The following is a 25,595-nucleotide window of genomic DNA, read 5'->3' as shown; positions in this document are numbered from 1 at the left end:
TTGAAAGATACCTATCAGTTACTGGAGAATTTAAATGATTTAATGCTTGATATGAGAACTAATAACTACCTTTTGGTGACCTTAGATGTGAAAAACTTGTTTACGTCTATTCCTAACCAGATTGGACTAGAAGCTATTAGGGAGCTGCTTACTAGTGAACCTTTGTTTAATGGTGATAGAATAATTTTAATATGTCAATTACTAGACCTGGTACTTAGTAATAATGCATTCATGTTTAGAGATAAGAACTATTTGCAGACATGGGGGGTAGCCATGGGCACCCCCTGTGCAAACACGTATGCAAACTTGGTAGTCCTTAATTGGGAAAGAAAGTTTTTATTTGATCACCCTGCATTTAAAAGAGTCAAATTCTATAAATGTTTTGTTGATGACGTTTTGATTATATGGGAGGGCACAAAACTAGATTTTGAACAGTTTTTGGAATTTCTGGAAACCACCTCCTCCTATCTCAGATTTACTATGGACTCTTCTATGGATAGTATTAGCTTTCTTGATGTTTCCCTTACGTTAACTAATCAGGGAACAGTTGTCTCATCCTTATATAGGAAACCTAGTTGGGCAAACACATTGCTTAGCTTCGATAGTATGCATCCAAGGCATACTTTCCCAGGTAAGCCAATTTATCAGAATTGCTAGGTTATGCCAGGCCAATAACTCATTAGCAGTGGAGGCAGATAAACTAGAATCTCTATTCATTGATAGGGGATATGACAGTAAACTTGTTAAGGACAAACGAAATGTTTTAGGTGATTCAATGACAGATATCTGTGCAGCTGAAACTAATAACTATGGAACACATACAGGAATTAAGTATACAAATACATCCAGTAAATTTAGGAAGCTTTCTTATATTATTAAGTACACTAGTGATGTGAAAATACTAGAGAAAGTAATCCATAAAAACTGGAATATATTAACCACTGATGAATCAGTGGAACGTTTGGTGGGGGAACGTCCAAGATTTTTGTATAAGAACTGTGCAAATCTTAAACAAATTCTATGCAAGGAACACACCATGATGACTAACTATAATGTCAACATTAGTCAAAGATTAGGAACCTTTCCTTGCAGAAATGGCAACAGATGCATATATATTTGCACTACTCAGCCTTACACTCATCCTACTTTAAATTTTGTATTTTACCCGAGGTTTTTTGCAACATGTACTACTAGGAATCTGGTGTACCTAGCAACTTGCTCGAAATGCACAGCATTTTATATAGGTCTTACTAAAAGAAGGTTGTCTGATAGAATCTACGATCACCTCTATGAAATCAAAAGAAGTAATGACAATAATGCCCTGGCATTACACATTAAAGATAAGATAGACCACAGTTTTCGCTTCAGAGTCCTGGAGATAGTTCAGTTGAATTTAAGGGGAGGTGATATGGGTAATCGCCTTGCTGCAGCAGAATTAAAATGGATCCTGAGATTTAATGCCCAGACTTTCCCTGGTTTAAATACCTCTGTTTCCATCAAACCCATTTTAGATGGAAGGAAACGTTAATTCTGAAAAGTATAACACACTAGCTTTGAATACACCATAGATACTCAGATTTTCTTGGTTATCAGATGATTTTAGATGTTTTTAATGTTTTTAATGTCCTCAATGTTTTTAGTGCTCTTTTGCATTCAGCATAAATATTTTTGCTAATAATTAATTATTATTATTATTATTGGTTTCACTTTCATACATTTATTAAACGTAACTGAATAAAGTTCTATATTATTTATTCATATTATGTTATGTATGCAGTGAAATTACTAGATAGATTCATGGGATAGATTTTTTGTTGTATTAGTTCATAACAATTAGCCCTTGTCATCAGTGTTTTAGTTACTGTTTTTAAGATATGTTACAAAATACATACTTTGTTACTATATATTTTGTTATTATATATTTTACAATATATATATATAGAATATAACATAGATTCAAACATGCAGTCTACTTATTTTATACTACTTATCATATAGTGGTTAATGTATTCATGCATTTAGTTTTATTAAAAGTGATGTACTTTATATATTTCTCACACTTCAGTTAATTTTCAGTCTTTTAGAATTTATGTCTTTAATTGTTAATTAGGTTTGTTAATTGATGACACTATTGCCAATTCTGATATTTAAGGAATGCCTGTGGGTGTAAATGTTATCTGAAGAAGCGTGGTTGTATCCACGCGAAAGCGCTCATCTTCCCACTTGTTTTAAATAAATTCTTAAAGTCCGTCACTGGATTTATTGGACTCATTGGAACTTTTGGTTCATTACGTGTTTTCTCTACCTACAACATCGTGGAGAGACCATTTTCTTTATATACTAATTGGATACCAGTGTTGGCGTGGCCAGTCTGGAGCAATGAGTATCATTTGTGGTCTCTCTAATCTGGCTTTCAGCAGCACCTTTGCCAGAAGAGGCAGTGGAGGAAAGGCATACACTGTCAATGTTTTCCAACTGAATGAGAGGGCGTCCACTTTCCAAGCTAGTGTGTGGTATGTCCTTGTGCAGAATTTCCGTAGTTGGTAGTTTTGGGGGGAAGCAAACAGATCTATGTCTGGTCTCCCCCATTTTTGAGTTATCATTGCGAATACTTGTGGATCTACTTTCCACTCGTGAGGATCTATGTTTCTGCTTAGATCGTCTGCCAATGTGTTTTTCTTTCCTGGCAGGAATTGTGCTTGTAGTTGAACTTGGTAGGTCAGTGCTGTGTTCCACAAGGTCATTGCTTGCCTGCATAGGGGGTAGGAATGTGTGCCCCCTTGCTTGTTTATGTACCACATCACTGTGGTGTTGTCCGTCTTTATTAGGAATTGTCCTGGATGTAGGAGGTCCTTGAAAGCTGTTAGGGCATTTTGTACAACTAGCATCTCTTTTTGATTGATATGTAGATGCCTTTGATCTGCAGACCATTTGCCCTGAATACACTGTCCTGCCATGTGTGCTCCCCAGGCATAATCCGATGCATCTGTTGTTATAGTTTGCCTGGCTGTGGGTAAGGTAAAAGGCTAACCCTTGTTGAGGTGACATGCCTGAGCCCAACACAGAAACTCCTGTTGAAGGCAGGGAATGAGTGGAATTATTGTTTCCAAGCTGTGGTTGTGTTGAGTCCATACGCTTTTCAGGTACCATTGTAATTTCCTCATATGCAGTTTTGCAAATGGTATTAGTAGTATGCAAGATGCCATGAATCCCAAGGCCTGCAGAATTTTTCTTGCAGGGAGTTGGGTCTTTGTTGCCATCATTTTGAAGTATTGAGTCAGTTTGTCCTTGCTTGTCTGGCGTGAGATAAGCCATTTGGGCCGTTGTATTTAAGCTGGCACCCAGGAATATTATGTCTTGTGAGGGCACTAGTTTTGACTTCTTTTTGTTTACTGTGTACCCTAGGCAACTTAATAGGTTTTTGACAAACGCCAGATGCTTTAAAAGAATGTCTTTGCTTTCTGCTTGAATAAGGCAGTCATCTGGGTATGGATATATTTGAATTCCTCTTTGTCTGCAGTATGCAATTACTGGTGGCAGGCATTTTGTGAAGACCCTGGGCACAGTAGATAAGCCAAAGGGCAGTGCAGAGAATTGATAATGGGTTGAACCTGCTATAAATCGGAGGTATCTTCTGCAATTTTGTCCGATAGGGACACGCAGGTATGCCTCCTTGAGGTCCAACATTACTAGCCAAGCCTTCTTGCCCAGCATGGGAAGAAGTTGCTGTAGTGCTAGCATCTTGAATTTGGGTACTTCTAGATATGTGTTTAGAATTGAGAGGTCCAGAATGGGTCTCCAGGCTTTGTCCTTTCAGGGAACTAGAAAGAGTCTCGAGTAAAATCCTTGTTCTTGCTCCTGTGTGGGAACCTGTTGAATGGCTCCCATGTCCATGAAAGCTGAAATTTGTTTTTGAGCCTCTGCCCATTGATTTGGTGGCAGGTTTGGCATTCCTTTTATCCTTGGGAAAGTGTGAAAGTGGAATCTGTATCCTTCAGATACAATATTTAGGACCCATTTGTCTTTTGTGATGATGTGCCAGTTGTCTGCAAAAAGTGTTAAGTTTTCCTCTCAAGGGAGCTGCCAAGAGGGATTTGCTTGGCATTCTGAGAGGTAAGTCATTGTGTTTGTCTTCGGATAGTTTGAGACCTGTCTTCTCCTCCTTTTTGGGTTGTGGCACCCCATTGTCGAGGCTGGTAAGAGCCTTGTGACTGACCTCTGCCCCGTGGGCGTCTATATTTGCCCCTCTGTGGTCTGGCAGAAGCTGGAAGGGACCAGTTTTTGGTTGGCCAATTTCTGCTGAAACGAGGGGGTTGAACCTGTAAAAATTCCTTGACCGTCTGCATAGATTTTGCCTTATCCTCCATTTTCTTTAAAACCTCTTCTGCTTTTACACCAAATAAAACATCCTGCTGTAAAGGTGCATCCAATAACTTTGCTTTAACATGATCAGGTAAAGTTTGTTCTTTTAACCAAGCATGCCTACGTATGACAGACCCTGTCACTGCTGCTCTACAAGAAGCTTCCAATGAATCAAATCCACATTGCAAAGTATGTTTTCCCACTTGTTCAGCTGCATGCAACAAATCTTGCATTTCCTTGTAATCAGGCTGTTCTGTATGTGTGATCATTTTTTGTTTTAATTGAGACATCAAATATTGTTGATATTTCAGCATGTGAAACTGGCAATTTAAGGCCCTCATAGCTAGAGTAGCTGAGGTATACACTTTCTTTCCCCATCTGTCTAGTGCTCTAGAATCCCTTTCAGAGGGTACAGGATGTTTAACAATAGAGGCCTTAACCCCTTTGGGACCCTTGGAAATGGTTTCTGGGTCAGCAAAAGGGCTTTTATATAGGAATTTGTGTGAGTCAGGGACTCTGTAGTATCTCCACAAAACCACGAACCAGCAAGCAGGAACACTATCAGAGACAGCTTTATGATATAAAATGGTTTTAATAAATCCAAGTAAAGTTAGCGCTTTCGGCCAAACCAATGTTCAGCCTTCATCAGACAAACAGCAGAATGCTTAATGAAAGAACTTTTTATATTGTTAACATGTGCTTAGTACCAATCAGAGACAAGTGCATTCATTAATTAAATATAGCTATGGTAACCTTAAAGAAGTACATCACATAGCTTATATAAAACACTAAATAGTGTTTCTTAAAACAATTACTTGGTACAATAATAAATCTTGGAAATTGCTTGAACTTGAATTTTAAAATAAAAAATGTGCTGAAAAGCACATCAGATGTTATTTAGTAATAAACATAAACTGTACATAAAACATTTAAAATGCAAGTTAACATTGAACCTTGCATTACACTTCACATTCTTTTAACAACAATCGGACCCCTAGGATGTTAACTTCTCAATTTGTCATATACAGCTAGCATTAACGGAAAAACAATAAACCTAAATATGCATACCTGTTAAAAATAGGGTTCATATTACCAATTCTATTCAAAAAATAGATCACATATGAATACATCTAATCTTGGAAAGTCATGAAAATATATGTTTATGTTACATAGGTGTTTTGACATGTAGTTCCTACAGACCCCCTACTGATCACCTTTAAGTAAATACATGAAGGTGATAGTAAATGAATGATGATAAACCCAAAAATTGATGATGTAATCCATCATGTTACATCTTTAGTAAAAGGGTCTATTGAGGTAATAATTTAGTATTAACTATTAATAAACCTACTTGTAAGCTGTTTGATTTAATTACCTATTGTAGGATAACCACTTAAGAACACATTTTATAGAGAGATTATCATTAATTCCTGGTGTGAGATGGGCTCTAGTTCGAATCTGCCACATAAGTTCATCAATTTCTAATCTTATTTGCCATGGGCCCCCTCTTATCTCTGGGGTTCTTTGTTGCAGTACAACAAAACTGAACACGTGCCCACTATTGTGTAGAATGTGCTTAGCTAAGGCATTATTTTCATCATGTCTAACAGCGTACATGTGTTCATAAATCCTGGTTTTTATCCTACGCTCCGTTTTGCCAATGTAGAAGGCTTTACAGTGGTTACACAGAGCGGCGTAAACCACTGATTTAGAGTCACAGTTGAAATGATTATTCACTTTATATGCCTTATCATTGATAGTAAATTGTGTTCCAACTTTAAGGAACTTGCACTGTGCACATGTACCACACTTGTACATGCCGTGTGGCCGATTAGAGATAGTTTTTTTCTCTGGTCTCTCTAAAATAGCTTTTAGATTTTGTCCCCTCCTATAAGTTAATTTTGGTTTTTCACCCAATATGTTAGAAAGAGTACTGTCGTGTTTTATTAGAAATTGACGAACTTATGTGGCAGATTCGAACTAGAGCCCATCTCACACCAGGAATTAATGATAATCTCTCTATAAAATGTGTTCTTAAGTGGTTATCCTACAATAGGTAATTAAATCAAACAGCTTACAAGTAGGTTTATTAATAGTTAATACTAAATTATTACCTTAATAGACCCTTTTACTAAAGATGTAACATGATGGATTACATCATCAATTTTTGGGTTTATCATCATTCATTTACTATCACCTTCATGTATTTACTTAAAGGTGATCAGTAGGGGGTCTGTAGGAACTACATGTCAAAACACCTATGTAACATAAATATATATTTTCATGACTTTCCAAGATTAGATGTATTCATATGTGATCTATTTTTTGAATAGAATTGGTAATATGAACCCTATTTTTAACAGGTATGCATATTTAGGTTTATTGTTTTTCCGTTAATGCTAGCTGTATATGACAAATTGAGAAGTTAACATCCTAGGGGTCCGATTGTTGTTAAAAGAATGTGAAGTGTAATGCAAGGTTCAATGTTAACTTGCATTTTAAATGTTTTATGTACAGTTTATGTTTATTACTAAATAACATCTGATGTGCTTTTCAGCACATTTTTTATTTTAAAATTCAAGTTCAAGCAATTTCCAAGATTTATTATTGTACCAAGTAATTGTTTTAAGAAACACTATTTAGTGTTTCATATAAGCTATGTGATGTACTTCTTTAAGGTTACCATAGCTATATTTAATTAATGAATGCACTTGTCTCTGATTGGTACTAAGCACATGTTAACAATATAAAAAGTTCTTTCATTAAGCATTCTGCTGTTTGTCTGATGAAGGCTGAACATTGGTTTGGCCAAAAGCGCTAACTTTACTTGGATTTATTAAAACCATTTTATATCATAAAGCTGTCTCTGATAGTGTTCCTGCTTGCTGGTTCGTGGTTTTGTGGAGTTTATTGGTTTATCCGTCAGTGTGTCGACTCTGTAGTATCTGTCTGGTTTGGCTGGTGCAGGAGGTAGTGAATCTGGGTTAAGGCTAGATTCTGAATAAACATCATCCACAATGTCTAACACGGGTGGAATAGCAAGTGGTCTGTGCTTGGGTAGTAAAAGGAACTCTCGGAGCCTTTTCTTAGAATCAGAGTAATCCTGGCCTTCCCAGTTGAAATGTTCCCTCATGGTATGTAAAGTTTCCCCAAAAGAGTAGTCTTCTGGGGGAGATGCTGAAGGGATAGACTCTTCAGCATCAGAGTCTTCATAAGGGGGAAAAGAATATTCCTGTTCCTCAGAAGAATCTGAGGAAACTGAAACCTGGTCAGAGGAAGCGTGGTCCTCCTCCTGTCTTGGCCTTTTATCAGGAGGGGGATGGGAACCCTTGATTAGGGTAATTAAATCTTCTGCCATCTTAAGCATCTGTTTCTTAGGCATGGGGCCTTGTACTGGAGACTTCTTTGTTTTTAAAGGGGTTTTCAGCTTCGCATAGGATTTAATAGTGAGTGTAGTCGGTCTGAAGACACCTTCTGCAACTGAAGGCGTTTCAACTGCACCGGAATCTTCTTCAGCCATGGAGTCGGAAGGGCCTAAAGATAAAGGTTGTGGAGGCCTAGCAATCTCCGCTTGGGAATCGGATGCCGCCTGGAGTTCTAAATCAGCTGTCGTCAGGGGCTGCGTAGACGCCTCACTGAAAAACGGAGAACCGGCGACTGGCCTAACAGAGGCCTCAGAGTCTGGTTTGGGTCTCAGCTGCCTGTCCTTATCTTTGCATTTTTTATGCATTCCGGTCGTTGGTTGCTTCGACGGCATGGTATATTTAAATTTCCTACCAAAATAATGTCGGACGAAATCAAACCGACGTTTAATAGTTCGTTTGTTAAACCTAGCACAAAACCGACAACCTGTGATGTCGTGGTCTGGGCCTAGGCAAGGAATACAAAAAGAATAAAAGTCCTTATGAGGTATTTGCTTCCCACAAGAAATGCAATTGTTAACTTTTTCTGACATTGGACTGAGGCAAGAAAAGGTTCCCCAACGGGGTACTTAGCTTTATTGAAGACTTTGGTCTGAAATTTGATTTGAAAATCTCAGGAGTTGGCCGACCGGCACTTGCGAACTGCTTCTGCTTCGGGCACCGCACGGCAAGAAAGACTGGAGAAAATGGCGTTGGATGCCTCTTATATACCCCTGGCGCACTTGATGTCAGGGAAGAAGCGACAGCAACCGACGGCGGACCAAGACTTTGGAACTCTGGCCGACTGCGGGACCGCCTGACGGCAGGATAACCTAAGTGTGATGACTGCAGCAGTGTAACACGATGAACATCTGGAGCATCATCAGCTAAAGCCATTATCCTTACTTCTTGTAGCAGCTTTTCGCGCACTTCTGTGTTTCAATTAGTGTGCGAAGTGCGCACGAGTCCTACAGGTCTTGCAGCTGTAAAAGTGTGGGGGGGGGGGGCGCTCCCCCCACTTTTACAGCTGCAAGACCTGTAGGACTCATGCGCACTTCACACGCTAATTTAAACACAGAAGTGCACGGAAAGCTGCTACAAGTAAGGATAATGGCTTTAGCTGATGAGGCTCCAGTTCTATGGATAACTAAACATTACTTTACAATTAGCCTACATATTTTTTTAACTTTGATTTCAGTATTTTTTTATTTAACTGCCCTGCCATTCATTTTACAAAGACTAATACAATCTGTGATTGTTTGTTTGTGTCTTTCGGCTTTTCCCAGTTAGGGGTCGCCACAGTGGAACTCCAGTCCGCTAATGATTGGCAGTAGATTTTTACGTACTGGCTTGCCGGGCCTAATGCACAACCTTCAACGAAGGAATGCCCATTCACGCATGTCGCCACACAGAAGACACTCTAACTGAGAATCGAACGGGCAACATCTAAATGTGAGGCGACAACGCTACCGCAGCAACACTTTTTAAAATTCAGAACTTTAACTGTTTGGTATAGAGAACTCAGCACAGCTCCTCGTGGTATCCAGCAGAGTTCCTAGAGCAGCAGAGACCAGAAAAGACAAACTTTCCAGATTCTAAGTATTTTTTTCTGCATTTTCGACTTTTTAAGCCTTTCGACGACTATTTCTGCCTGTTTTATTCAGTTATTACCTGTTTTTACTGTTTTTAATAGCTTGAATTGTTTGTTGCACTTCCTTGTTTAAGTTTTGCTTAAAAGTTAAACAACAGGCTAATACACTCAAGTGTACTAGCTTTTGATAGCAATTAGTCGAAAAACACAGCATTTATTGTATTTTCTGCCTATCTGAAAAAACTTGAAAACAAAAAAATACTCTTGTTTTCCATACCTTCCTAATAGTTTGTTCCAGTGATCAGATTTTGCTGATCCCTGGGCTTTGTCTTGGTTCCTGTGTTTCTCCATTTTCCTTGTTTGGTCAAGGGGAAGTTTCTTTACACACCAGTGAGAGAGTGGGGAGTACTGAGCTGCCTGTTTGTCCTCAGAGGAGTGGTTTAAGGCAGTAACTTGTAGTTTATTGGCCATTTTGGGTCATTTCCTGTCTTTTCCAGCCCCCTGCTATAAAGCACGCTTTAGCGCAGAGTTGCCACAGGAGCACACAAGAGCAGCGGCGGTTAATCAAGGTTAAACTATTCGGGCTACCTAAAGTCCACTCTTCAAAATTTCCCTTAAAACAGCCTTCCTTGAACTGTACTGCTGATCAAACCAGCGTATTCTATATCTAAAAAGTTCAGCTCTACTTGATCCTTAAGTAGACTATTCTCTATCTGTAAAGCCTAGCACTTGCTCCTAAAGTATTTTTTTTACTTTGATATAGCACTTTTATTATACATAGTACCCCACCAGCCAAAAACCCCTTTTCGATCACCCACATCCCCCGGAGTCTTTCTAAAGTCTTTGTCTATTCCTTCTAACATGTCGAGTGATCAGTTGCTAGTGTCCTCTCCTGCTCAGCTGGTGAATCTGGGAATATTGAGGCAATGTTACAATTGTCTCATGTACACGGACAACCCTCTCCTTCTCCCACAAAACACAAATACATGCGAGAGATGCAACTATATAGCCAAACTGGAGGCTGAGCTCTCTCAACATAGGACTGGCAAGACCAGACAGGAGGAGAAGGTAACCACACACACCACAAACCCAGTCTCACATAGTACTATCACAACTTCAAATCATACACATAAATACACAAAGACATACTCGGAGGCTCTGATCAAAAATCTACCAAAACAGCAGAGGCCACCAAAGTAGACACCCAAACAACTGCCACCTCAGGACACAACACATGCAACACATAGAACACATAGTCAGTGTGTCAAACAGTCACAGCCCTTAAGGCCAAACACAATGCCAGACACACTCGTCATTGGTGACTCCATAGTCAGACACACTGACGTCCCGCTCACCAGAATGAGTAAGGAGAAGGTCACAGTAAGCTGCCTGTCGGGCGCTAGAATCCGCCACATAACGCAAGCACCCAGGTCTCTCAACAGCAGGTACAAGTACGACTCTGTCATTGTCCACGCTGGTGTGAACGACCTGAGACGTACCTCCTTGGACTACATGAAAAGAGACATAGAGGAGCTCTCTGATTATGTAGCCCAGGCAGGTATGACCCTGACCTTGAGCAGTATCCTACCTTCACCAAGAATGATGCCACAATACAGAGACAAGATGATCAGCTTTAATAATTGGCTTAAACTCTGGTGTCATTCAAAGGGGATCCAATATCTGTCTGCCTGGGATGACATGCTGGACAAGCCACGCTGCTTCGCAAGGGACGGCTTGCACCTGTCACCCCTGGGCTTCCGGATATTGGCAAAGGCTCTTGCCACCCCATAGTGCCTTTTTTAGGCAAGGCTCAAATTCTAAACCTACCACCCTAGAACACAAAAAAGGAAAAAAACTAAGGGTAATGCTGCTCAATGCCAGAAGTCTCAACTTCAAGATGCACGCACTCGAGGCCCTTCTCAGTATGGAGAACATCGATGTCTGTGCTGTGACTGAAACCTGGTTCAAGGCTCCTGAGAGCACCCCGGCACTATCAGGTTTTACCTCATATCATGCGTTCCGGCCCCAAAATCCGGACAACACCAAGAAAGGAGGGGCGGTGTCTATATTCATCAAGGACACCCACACCTCAAGGTTGGTGGCAACGCACGATGCATCGGAGACCATCCAGGTGCAATTAACCATAGGCAAGACTGCTCTGCAATTTGCAGCATGTTACAGGCCACCCTCTCAATCTCAGGAACCTCACATAGCTTTCCTGAAAACACTGGAGGGGATAAATGTATCTCCAAACACCATCATACTAGGTGACTTCAACTACCCGAATATAGACTGGGATTACTACTCAAGCCCCAACACTCTAGCCCAAAGGTTCCTACAGTTCATAAACTCAAATGCCATGGAACAACTAGTCACCATCCCCACAAGAGGAGAAAACATACTAGATCTCATCATCACGAACATGGGGTCACAATGTTCAACACCGGAAGTATACCCCTCACTGGTGAGATCAGACCATAAACTAATCTCACTGGAAGTCCACATCCCGCCCCCACCTGAGATAAAAAAGACCACAGTGAAGAACTTCTCAAAAGCAGACTTCACGCTTCTAAAGACTGGTGTGGTCTCCTTTAAGGCCCCCGAGCCTGCGGAAACCATTACTCAAGCCGCTGAATCACTTACAAATGCCTTCTACCAGCACCTAAAGGACTGCATGGATCAGGCAATCCCAAACAAAACAAAGACTCTTTGTACCAAAGGCAAGCGTCTAGTCTGGTGGACCCCAGCCATAAACAAGCTCTACAACAAAAGGAGGAAGCTACTACAAGATAGAGCAAAATCCTTAAAAGGGAAGACACCTTTGATCATTATAAGTAAAAAACTAAGATCTCTCATAAAATCATCCAAGGCAAATTTTGAGAGAAAAGTCGCTAAGGACTCAAAAGACAATCATAAGGCCTTCTTTAGCTATGTTAGAAACCTGGGAGGAAACTCCCAGATATGCTCAGAATTAGTTCAAAATGATGTAAAAATTACTGAACCTACAGACATTGCCAAAATACTGGCTGACAGGTTCAGTGCAAACTCCAAAAGGCGAGATATCTATACCAGAGGATTGTAGTCCCCCAAACATCTCCAACGCTCAGGTGAGAACTGCTCTCTCCAAGGCAAAAAACACAGCATCCATGGGACCAGATGGTGTCCCCGGTTGTGTGCTCCACGAACTCAATGAGGAATTAAACCCACAGTTAGGGCAGCTGTTTAATCTTAGCCTCACCTCAGGATACGTGCCCAAGGAATGGCGTACGGCAACTGTGGTCCCACTTCACAAAGGCGGTGCCTCCACCGACCCTGGAAATTACTGTCCCATCAGCTTGACAAGCCTGATCTGCAAAGCTATGGAGAGGATCATAATGGAACTCATAAATAAAGACATAGGGGACTTGCAGACTTTGGATCCGACCCAGTTTGGCTTTGTCAAAGGCAGATCATGCCTTTTAAACTTGGTTGACTTTTTCGAAACAGTCACCAAGGCCATTGATGAGGAAAGGCAGTCCACACAGCCTACCTTGACCTGGCAAAGGCTTTCGACACAATACCCCACTCAGGTATCATTGAAAAACTCATCAGCTTAAATGTAAACCCATACGTCACAAGATGGGTTGCAAACTGGCTAAGTGACAGAACCCACAGGGTCAGAGTTGCTGGCGCCATGTCAGACTCAAAGCCTGTCACAAGTGGTGTCCCACAGGGCTCAGTCCTGGGCCCACTCCTGTTCGGCATCTACTTTTCAGAAGTACAAGCAAACACAGGAGGATTATGGCTGACAAAATTTGCAGATGACTGCAAACTGGGCGCCATAGTTGAGAACACATCTGACACAGATATCCTTCAGAAGGGTCTTATAGAAACAGATAACTGGTGCCAGAGCCATGGCCTAAAGTTAAACACCAAAAATGCATAGTCATACCCTTCGGGGAAAAACAAGGTTACCCCTAGCTACCATATAGGCGGCAACCCACTAAGCACAAAAGAGGTTATCAGGGATCTGGGGACCCAGGTTGACAGTAACCTTTCGTTTGACACTCACGTTGCCAAAGTAGTTAGGAAGACCTTCTACATTGCCCACCTGATCATGAAGGGATTCACATCTAGATCAAGGGAGGTCATCGTCCCCCTGTACTCATCACTCATCAGACCAATGATTGAGTACAATGCCCCATTCGGAATGTATCTGACATGACATCTGCAGCAACTGGAAAGGCCCCAAAAGTTCCTCACCAAAAGGATAAAGGGTCTCAAAAATATGTCCTATGCTGCCCGACTGAAGGAACTCCAGCTCTATTCAGTTGCTTACCATCTGCTCAGAGGTGACCTGTGCCTGACATACAAGGCCATGTCCAACCCAGAATTGATGAACATGCTTCACCTCAAAAAATCTACATCCCTCAGAACTACAAGGGCGGGAGACTTAAACCTTGACACGGTTATAAGTAGGACGTGCTGGAGGGACAGATTCATCACCCAGAGACTCCCTATGCTGTGGAACAAAATCCCGGTTCATGTGAGGCAGAGCACCTCGCTGGCTTTGTTCAAGAGAAATCTTGACCAATGGATGGGAGATCGCAGATATACCCCAGGGATTATCTCAGTGTCACTGCTCGACAGAGGCACAGCAAAATAATGGGCATAGTATCCTCCAAACTAAAGGGGTGGCGAAAGCCACAAAACTCTGGGCTAGGCTTATAAATGCCCTTGGGCAGATAGCCTAGTATGAACCTATGAACCTATGGTGTGGTGTTACTATACAATTATAAAAAATTGTAAAAAAAAAAAACAAAAAAAAATAGATATTGGCTTAACTAACACATTTATATTTACGTGATTTACATTTGCTGTTGTCTGCCTTTTCTCTTGTGCATTTTAACAGATGTACTTTATATGAAAATAAAATACATACATGTCAGTCTTGTGACTTCGGATTTTTATTATTAACTATTTTCATTTGATTTTTATGAACTAGAACTGTTTTGTGTACCTTTTGACTATGCTATGAGAATGGCAGTCACATGATCTACTTTACTGTAGTAGTGATAAATGTCTTGCTTTAACTGAATGAGTTTTAAAACATTTGGGAATGATTTGTCCATACATCAGATCCTGCCATGTATGCTTAACCTTTTTTAAAACACAAACATATTATAAAATATCTCTCGTACAGATCAGTTGTAGTTTCCTGCTCTTTTGCAATGTTTTCTTAAGCTCAGCTGTTGTATGCAGGAAGTCAGTCTCTGTCAGTACAGCTAATTTATTTTATTTATCCTGTAACTGCTGTTTCAAGAGTTTCCTGTAATGCTGTATATAGTCTGACATTTTTCAGTAACCTGTTCTGCTGAATCTAAAACTCCTATGCAGTTTTGAAAAAAATGTGTGTATAACTTGTCTAAACTTCCTTAACTTATTTTGTCTGTCTTTTTGAAGTTTATTACATTCTTTTGTAACAAAATATACTCGAGGTTGTGTCAGTAACTGATTTAACTGTTGCTGTAACTCTGAAATTAACCTTTCACATCTGGTGGCAGAACATAACTGTTCAACATTTGAATATAATGTAAGCATATTAACTTTTTCTAGTTCTCTACCATTAAAATGTTTGTCTGTACAGTCTAAGCTTTGAATAATGGCATGCACTGCATCCTTATGACATTGTACACAGAAAGCAGTTTCATATGATTTACACAATAAACATCTGTCATACCCCACATGGTTTTCTTTGAGATACCAGTCAAATACTGTAATCCATTTGCATAATGCCTTGCTATCAACTTGCAACAATAAGGTTTTACATTTACTAATGTGCTGTGTATACCAACACTGCAGTTTACTCCATATTTTATCTGGTTATTCTGCTACATTAAGAGAAAGGCTGGGCTTACACCTGCTTGAATTCTGTCCAATAGCATCCATACTAAAAATGTGACACACAAAAAGATCTTACCAGTTAGCAAGAAAACAGGTGATCTGGCTGTTGTTGCAGATGGCTGGAAATTGTTCGGAGTCACTCGAGAAGGTAATGAAACACAGCAGGCAGCGAGATGCTGTGAAAGGTTGGTGTTCACCTTTCTTGGAGAATTTATGGCACTGCGACTTTCCTGCACTGCAGGCTCAATCTGGATTCAGACGTCTGAGAAACTTCACTGCTGCAAGCTGCATAAACTGGAGTACTTCTGTTTAGGATTTACACATATGTACAAATGTTAATGCAATTTGACTGAAGTGACCCTCTGCAGGCCTTACCACTCCTTCCGTTTTTCGAATGCTGGCTAGGCTCACTATTGAAAAATTAATTATCAAGGTGCTGTTGACTGTGATGGATCCAAAGTCTTGCCCACAGAAATTTGCAAAATGTACCCTGATGTAGCACCAAACTCTTGTCACTTTAAAGGCAGTAATTAATAAATAACTTTTTATAAAAAAAAAACCCCAAAAAAACACACACATACTATTGTCGCAGCTTTAGTTAAGCTGTGCCACTTTACTTCTCGATCAGCACAGAAGATAGCTTTCCTGTACAAAATACCTCTCCTAACAGTTTCATTTGCTATAGTCTCTTTATAGTGCTTTTACATCCTGTTTTTCTCCTTGGTATTCTTTTCTGATCTTTGTATGAAAACATCTGTTTGCTGGTGTTTGCAGAAAAATATGCTTTCATCCTGTAAAGAAATAATGCTCGTATTGTCTTTATCCATTCAAACTTCCCTGCTTAACAGTGTCATATAATAGAAACACGTACAGAGTGTTTTCCTGTTATCCACTCTTTAAGGAAGAAGGTTAGCTTTCTTACTGACAAAGTGAAATGCATACATTCTATTTTTTTAGATTTTTGCTAAGTCTGTAAGAGGTCAGCTTTTTTGCTGACAATGTAAAATGCATACATTCTTGCTGATTCTATAGGAAAACATGTCCATTAAGCAAATTACTCAATTTTCAAGCTACAGTCATTTAGTATGGATGCTAATCACATATTGCTAAACTCTATTTCTATATTTAAGCAAGGTTTATTTTATATTTATTTATTTTGCATATTTGTAACAGAATTATTTTCAACCTTTTATTCACTGTTAAATACACTTCAACAAGGGCAATCACAAAGCTTTCTTCAGCTATGTCCGGAACTTCACAGGTAACATACATCAGTGTGCTGAACTGGTGGCGAACAGTAACACCTTCACTGATCAGGGTGACACAGCAAATCTGCTGCCTGATAAATTCAGTTCAATCTCCCAGCTCCTCCTGGTGAAATCCTCTCCAATATATTTCCTCCAACTATTAGCAGAGACTACATGCTAGCAGCACTCTCTAAATCCAAGACCACTGTTGTGGGTCCTGACAACATTCCCAGTTACCTGTTGAAAAGTCTTAAACTTGACCTATTAGGACCACATGAAGCACTTTTCAACTACAATCAAACACAAATACCGGGTGTAGAGCAGAGCGAAATATCAGCACTCCAACGCTTCTGTATAACAGCAGATACAAACAGTTCTGTTCAACGCCAGCATATAAAACACTCAGATACTTCCGTATAAAAGCAGATGCAAACAATTCTGTTCAATGCCAACATATAAAGCAAGTGTTTAAAAAGCTGAAACTTCAGGATACCATCCACGAAATCCACAGAGTTCAATAAAAGATAAAAATCTTTATTGCGTGCACATAAAACTGGTGAGCGCTTTCGCTAATAGCTTCATCAGACCAATAGCAGTTACAAAGGCAGGTTTAAATACGGTCTGTGGCGGGAAGCAACACCCAACCCTTAAAGTGACATTTCTAAAACATATATTGACGTCTAAAACCCATCATCATAACATCAATAAGGTCCACTCAATTCAAAGACCTTATAAATATATACAAATATATCAAAATGTAAAAACAACATCTGACACTCTTGGTTGCAATAACCACATAAAAATAAGTACATAGCAGCATTGTCATTAGCACAGGAGGAATCAAATTACTACAACAGTACTGCATCACAAAACAATTCAAATAAAATTGATCAGTATAATAAAACATAAAGGTATTATAGGCACAATAAAACACCAGTTATTTGTAAGCAATATCGCATGCACACACTAATCTTCTAAAAAAGATACATTAATTAGTGTAAATCATAAACTAAAATAAACTAGTATGGTAACTACTGAGGCCTAGAGGGAACTGTTGACAGTTAAATCTTGAGCCTCCTCATTCTCAAGAAGGGTTTAATGGGAACTTTACCATTCAAGCTTGGTGGGACATCGGCTCTTAATTTAATAATCCAAGTGCTTTCCTTGGACTCTGTTAAGTTGGAAACATCACCACCCCTAAAAGTATCCCACAGCTTCTCCAAGATCTTAAATTTAAACACATGTGTACAATCAGTCTCATTGACGTGTTTAGCTAAGGCATTCCGTAGACATGCTTTTCTAATAAGATATACGTGCTCCCGCATCCTATCTCTGAGACATCTGTTGGTTTTACCAACATAGAATGCGGGGCACGTATTGCAAGTGGCCAAATAGACCACATTAGTTGACATGCAATTGCCACCTGCTTTCATCTTAAACTCCCCATAACCTGAAGGATGGACAAAAGTCATACCCAGGTCAATGTAAGAACAAAAATTACAATGTCCACATGGAACTGTATAATGGCCAACATCTGAACCCATCACCCTCAGCGGTTTGGGGTAGCATAACATTTTCTTTAGGTTCATCTTGTTCCTATATATAAACCTTGGTTTATCTCCAACTATCCGTTGTACTTCGGGGTCAACTGATAGCACATGCCAATGGGCACTGATGATGTCCTTGATGGAGCCAATATCCTTCGTATAGAGAACAGAACATGGAACATGATCTAACGTGTTCGTTCCGGCAACCAGATCGACATTCAAGCCATTCACAGCCCCATCTGAGAAGTAGGGTGCCGCTCTACCTGATCTCAAATCTTCCACCTCAATCAAGCCCATACTCAAGTCTCTATCTGTATACCCCCTCTCTCTAAATCTAACAGAAAGATCTTGTATCTCATGTACAAACCGTGAATCAATGGGAGTATATCTAGAGGCTCTCATTGCCTGGCCTCGTACTATGTTCTTATAGACGAAGCCAGGGTGCATGCTAGTACGGTGGAGAAGAGCATTCCTATGACACGGTTTCCTGTACAAACCAGTGTTAAGGGTGCCACAATCCAGCTTCTCAATGTACACATCTAGGAAAGACACATTCTGCTTTGCTGATAAGCTGTTCCTCCAAAGAGATGGCGTAGCTATGGGCACTTCGTGTGCCAATAGCTACGCCAACTTAGTTATTGCTGAATGGGAGGTTATAGAGATGTTTAGAAATGAACTGTTTGAGAGGCATGTATGCTTCTACCGTCGTTTCGTGGATGATTTATTCCTCCTCTGGAATGGCTCTATAGAACAATTATATAGTTTTGTAAGGGAGCTGAATGATAGTACGAGTTACTTGAAATTTACAATGGAATCTTCTACACATAGAGTGTCTTTCCTAGATGTGTACATTGAGAAGCTGGATTGTGGCACCCTTAACACTGGTTTGTACAGGAAACCGTGTCATAGGAATGCTCTTCTCCACCGTACTAGCATGCACCCTGGCTTCGTCTATAAGAACATAGTACGAGGCCAGGCAATGAGAGCCTCTAGATATACTCCCATTGATTCACGGTTTGTACATGAGATACAAGATCTTTCTGTTAGATTTAGAGAGAGGGGGTATACAGATAGAGACTTGAGTATGGGCTTGATTGAGGTGGAAGATTTGAGATCAGGTAGAGCGGCACCCTACTTCTCAGATGGGGCTGTGAATGGCTTGAATGTCGATCTGGTTGCCGGAACGAACACGTTAGATCATGTTCCATGTTCTGTTCTCTATAAGGATATTGGCTCCATCAAGGACATCATCAGTGCCCATTGGCATGTGCTATCAGTTGACCCCGAAGTACAACGGATAGTTGGAGATAAACCAAGGTTTATATATAGGAACAAGATGAACCTAAAGAAAATGTTATGCTACCCCAAACCGCTGAGGGTGATGGGTTCAGATGTTGGCCATTATACAGTTCCATGTGGACATTGTAATTTTTGTTCTTACATTGACCTGGGTATGACTTTTGTCCATCCTTCAGGTTATGGGGAGTTTAAGATGAAAGCAGGTGGCAATTGCATGTCAACTAATGTGGTCTATTTGGCCACTTGCAATACGTGCCCCGCATTCTATGTTGGTAAAACCAACAGATGTCTCAGAGATAGGATGCGGGAGCACGTATATCTTATTAGAAAAGCATGTCTACGGAATGCCTTAGCTAAACACGTCAATGAGACTGATTGTACACATGTGTTTAAATTTAAGATCTTGGAGAAGCTGTGGGATACTTTTAGGGGTGGTGATGTTTCCAACTTAACAGAGTCCAAGGAAAGCACTTGGATTATTAAATTAAGAGCCGATGTCCCACCAGGCTTGAATGGTAAAGTTCCCATTAAACCCTTCTTGAGAATGAGGAGGCTCAAGATTTAACTGTCAACAGTTCCCTCTAGGCCTCAGTAGTTACCACACTAGTTTATTTTAGTTTATGATTTACACTAATTAATGTATCTTTTTTAGAAGATTAGTGTGTGTATGCGATATTGCTTACAAATAACTGGTGTTTTATTGTGCCTATAATAGCTTTATGTTTTATTATACTGATCAATTTTATTTGAATTGTTTTGTGATGCAGTACTGTTGTAGTAATTTGATTCCTCCTGTGCTAATGACAATGCTGCTATGTACTTATTTTTATGTGGTTATTGCAACCAAGAGTGTCAGATGTTGTTTTTACATTTTGATATATTTGTATATATTTATAAGGTCTTTGAATTGAGTGGACCTTATTGATGTTATGATGATGGGTTTTAGACGTCAATATATGTTTTTAGAAATGTCACTTTAAGGGTTGGGTGTTGCTTCCCGCCACAGACCGTATTTAAACCTGCCTTTGTAACTGCTATTGGTCTGATGAAGCTATTAGCGAAAGCGCTCACCAGTTTTATGTGCACGCAATAAAGATTTTTATCTTTTATTGAACTCTGTGGATTTCGTGGATGGTATCCTGAAGTTTCAGCTTTTTAAACACTTGCTTTATATGTTGGCATTGAACAGAATTGTTTGCATCTGCTTTTATACGGAAGTATCTGAGTGTTTTATATGCTGGCGTTGAACAGAACTGTTTGTACCTGCTGTTATACAGAAGCGTTGGAGTGCTGATATTTCACTCTGCTCTACACCCGGTATTTGTGTTTGATTTTATCTCTTATTGCTGTTTTTTACTGGGTGCACTTACTCCGTATAGACCTTTTATACATTTTTTGTTTTACTTTTCAACTACAGCCTTGAAACAGGCTACATTCTAACTGAATGAAAGACTGCAATAGTCATTCCCCTCCACAAAGGTGAACAATCAACTGACTCAAGGAACTACAGAGCAACCAGTCTAACACGCTTAATATGCAAAGCCATGAAACAAATTATCAAGGAAATGATAAACAAGGACATTGGCAACCTATACACACTGGATCTATCCCAATTTGGCTTTCAGGGAAGGTCATGCCTACTTAACCTGGTAGACTTCTTTGAGAGGGTTACAAAGTAATGGACAAGGGTAAAACTGTGCATACTGCATATCTTGACCTGGCCAAGGTATTTAATACAATACCCCACTCAGGCATTACGGGCAAATTCTTTGAGCTAGGTATAAATCCCTACATAACTTGCTGGATTGCCAGTTAGCTCACAGGCGGACCCGAAATGCAAGGATCAGAAGACCACCTCCACTAGGAGACTGGTCACCAGCATAGTACCTCAGCGCCCATCCTGGGCCTGCTCCTATTTGGCATTTACTTCTCGGAAGTCAAGGTTAATGTTCAAGGCTTCTGGCTCATCAGATTCACAGAGGACTGTAAACTGGGAACTATTACACTTTCCCCCCAAGACAATAACATCTTGCAACCGAGTTTAACACAACCAAATGACTGGTGCCAAAGTCAAGGCCTAAAACTCAATGCCAAAAAATGCATTACAAGGCCTTTTGGGAAGCTGTCAACCCAGGTTAATTACTCCATTAATAAAACATTTCTGAAAAGTCAACCCCAGTAGGAAGGGATCTGGAAACATATGCAACAGGAATCTGGCCTTTGACAAACATGTAGGTAAAATAGAAAGAAAATAATTCTATGTCACCCAACTTATAGGCAAGGGTATAACATCCAGGTCCAAGGATGTTATAATACCACTCTTTTCAGCCCTTATCAAACCTACCACTGAGTAAGATGTTCCTTTGGCATGTAACTAAATAGACAATTAAAATAGCTGGACTGCCCATAAGGGTTTCTCACCAGGAGAATTCAGGGCACGAATACCCTTGCCTAAAGGCTTCATCTCTGTATGCAGTCTCATAAAAGTTGCTGAGAGGGTATCTTTGCCAGGCTTACAGGGCTTCCTTAGACCCAAACCTGATGGAATGGATCTGTTGTACATCTGTAAAACAAATGACCAAAAACATTAGATCCAGGGACCTGAACTTCGCTTGTGACACACAGAACATGCTGGAGAAACAGACAAGTGTCCCGAAGGATCACCAAGCTATGGAACAGGCTCCCCATCGGTGTAAAACAGAGTTCAGCCCTGACCCTATTCAAATGAAACCTTGACAAATGGATGGGAAATTGTATATTTACCTCTGATTTGGCTGCCATGTTCTTTATGGACAGAGGCCATCATAAAAAAGTATTAGCTTAACATCCTCCCTTATAAATCCATCAGTTACCTCCCTACTAACATGCCACCACCACCCCCTGTAAAAAGTCCATGATGATCAGGATCCAAATGGGTTTGGGGTGTATGGCTAGGTTTGTAAGGGCTCTAGTGGTTGTTAGCCAAGTAACAACCTATGAACCATACATCAGCAGTAGATGCACCATGGTCTCTCCCAAAATTTTGACATACGGTAGATTACTGACAAAACTAGCAAGATGCTCGGACATCCACAATAAATGAAAAGTGATAACTAAAATATTATACAGTGTTCTATGACTCAGTACATTAAAATGTGAAAACACAAGTAAAGAAACACTATGAATACTGAAGTATCTTTATACAATGAAACGGTGTTTGCATTCAAATGAAATGCATAGAATTCATAATAATGCAGCAATCTGACAATAATGTAGCAATCTAAATCTACGGATATATAATATACTTACCAGAAAAAGACGGATTTTTGTCACAGCATCTAAGACCATAACACTGAAACCAACAGCCTAAAAAAACAAGCCATCAAAAATAGAAAACTATAGCAAAATACTAAAATACTGAGATAATGTAAAAATATTTTTTGAAAAAGAACAAGACCCATGCACTCCACCTTTCTTAAATATACTAACTCCATGGCAGGAAAACCACAGAGAAAAAGCAAAGTCCACCTACTGCCTCCTATTCCCTGGCTGCAGAATTTTAATCCACAAGATAAACAGAACTACAATCACAGTTTTAAACGCTTAAAAAGCAAGCAGTTAAAATACTTTCTAATTTGAAAAAATAAAACAAATGACAGTTTTCAACAAAAACAAACAAAAAAAAAATAAACAGATAAAACTCTGTAAATGTCACATTTATTTGCCACCACAGTAGTTATTTTGATTAGGAAATTGACATTGGTGGAAGAACATAGTTCTTAGACACACACTTTATGTGCGTGTATGCAAATGTGTATACATGTATGCACACTAACATGTTGGTTATGGCGAATGTATACGTATGTTCTCAGAATTTGTATTACAGTTTGGAGTGCAAGAATGTTTACTTAGGCAACAAAGGTTTAACTGTCAGCCATGGTTATATGTAAGGAAGTTGCCAGAGAGCAGCAGGCAGGAAGTTAGTTCCACACCTACAGTTTCATAAAGGAAAACTTAGATGTATGAAGCAAAAAAAAAGTGGAGTATAATCTGTGGAAATACTTGAATACAAAGCCGGATATGGGTGAGGCCTGTAGCTTTGGACTTTTCTTTACAAGGCAAACTATGTTCTGGAGAGGCTGTGTGCACTGAACACTATCATGAACAGGAACTAAGGTACAGTATAACTAATTTCAGTCTGGAAAACCAAGTGACTTAATATTTTGGTTTGCTAGAGTACTGAATAAACATTTGTTTTACATTCCGATGTATACCCCCATAAGTGCAAAAATATCTTTGTTTTAGAAATTGAGCTAAGCATTAAAAGAAAAAAATGTCAATACTGGATAAGATACTGTTTGGCTCAGTATTGCAAAGGGATGTAGCCTTAACTGCAACTCGATTAGTGGCCCAGTCCTGAAGGAGCTGGGCAGGGAGGTGGAACAGTCGGGTCTTTACTAGAACATCAAAGTTTCAGAACTTCGACTGTTCTAATATCGACCCCTATTAAGCAAAAACTGATAACATCGAAAATACAGAACAGCGAATTTTTTCCTAGGGAAAAAATTTGCTGTTCCAAAACACATACACACAACACAAACACACCAAACAGCAATCCACACACACACCTAAAATCTTACATCTAACCTTACACTAAACTGTACATACACCACTATCTAACCACTTACTTTAACCCAAATCCTAACCCTAAAGTCCGTCACTATCATACACACACCTCACCTGCGCCCTAACCCTAACTCACCTACCCCGCCCTAACCCTCACGTCCACACATTTGCACACTTACCTGACCTGCGCACTAACCCTAACTAACCTAACCCGCCCTAACCCTCACATCCACACAATCGCACACTTACCTGAACCTGGCCCGTAACTTTCCACCACGGTGCTGAAAACAGCGAAGCGACAGGAACGGACAACCAAATTCTTTCCCTAGGAAAGAATTTGGTTTTCTGTAACTTCACTATTTTCAGCTTTCTCTGAATAGGGGTCGATATTATAACATTCGAAGTTCTGAAACTTTGATGTTCTAATATAGACCAGAACAGTCAAGGGGCATGGCCTGCTCATCTCTACCCAGGACAGGAGGGGTTCACATGCACTCTGGGACACACTGGGTAGTGCGATTTCCCTGTTTGAAACTGGAGACACCACCATTTGTGCTATGAGGGGTGGAGCAGAGACACCTTTGCAGAGTTTAGGGGTCATCCTCTGAAGATGACGCACTGCATTTCCCTCCCTAACTCCTAGGCAAGTATGTTTAGTTAAAGCCACGGAGAAAATAACAGATATGTCAATTAGCCAGGAAGGGACTGCGGGTCAACAGACAGCAGGGTTAAAAAGAAACACACACATGTGCACAAGAACACACATACACAAGCTCATGCGCACACACAAACATACACACACACACACACACACACACACACACACACACACACACACACGCTCACGTGCGCGCACACGCACCTGCAGGCGTGCATACACACGCGCACCTGCAGGCGCGCACACACACACACACACACACACACACACCTGCAGGCGCACACACACACACACACGCGCACCTGCAGCTCACACACACACACATACGTGCACCTGCAGGTGTACACACACACGCGCACCTGCAGGCACACACACACACATATGCGCACCTGCAGGCACACACACACACATATGCGCACCTGCAGGCACACACACACACATATGCGCACCTGCAGGCACACACACACATATGCGCACCTGCAGGCACACACACACACATATGCGCACCTGCAGGCACACACACACACATATGCGCACCTGCAGGCACACACACACACATATGCGCACCTGCAGGCACACACACACATATGCGCACCTGCAGGCACACACACACATATGCGCACCTGCAGGCACACACACACATGCGCACCTGCAGGCACACACACACATATGCGCACCTGCAGGCACACACACACATATGCGCACCTGCAGGCACACACACACATACGCGCACCTGCAGGCACACACACACACACACACACACACACACACACACACACACACACCTGCAGGCGCACACACACACACACACACACACACACACACACACACACACACACACACGCACCTGCAGGCGCACACACACACACACGCACCTGCAGGCGCACACACACACACACGCACCTGCAGGCGCACACACACACACACACACATGCACCTGCAGGCGCGCACACACACACACACACACACACACACACACACACCTGCACGCGCACACACACA

General features: G+C 40.6%; 1 protein-coding gene across 1 annotated transcript in view; it reads right to left on the bottom strand.

Moving 5' to 3' along the window:
* Positions 1-25,595, bottom strand: part of TRMT12 (tRNA methyltransferase 12 homolog) — a 452,768-nt gene that overhangs the window by 426,837 nt on the left and 336 nt on the right. The window lies entirely within an intron of this gene.

This window comes from Protopterus annectens, chromosome 15.part0 (assembly GCF_019279795.1).
Source record: "Protopterus annectens isolate FY-2018-M chromosome 15.part0, PAN1.0, whole genome shotgun sequence".
Lineage (NCBI taxonomy): Eukaryota > Metazoa > Chordata > Ceratodontiformes > Protopteridae > Protopterus > Protopterus annectens.
Note: the sequence above shows the minus strand (reverse complement) of the source record. Positions and strands in the feature narration are given on the sequence as shown.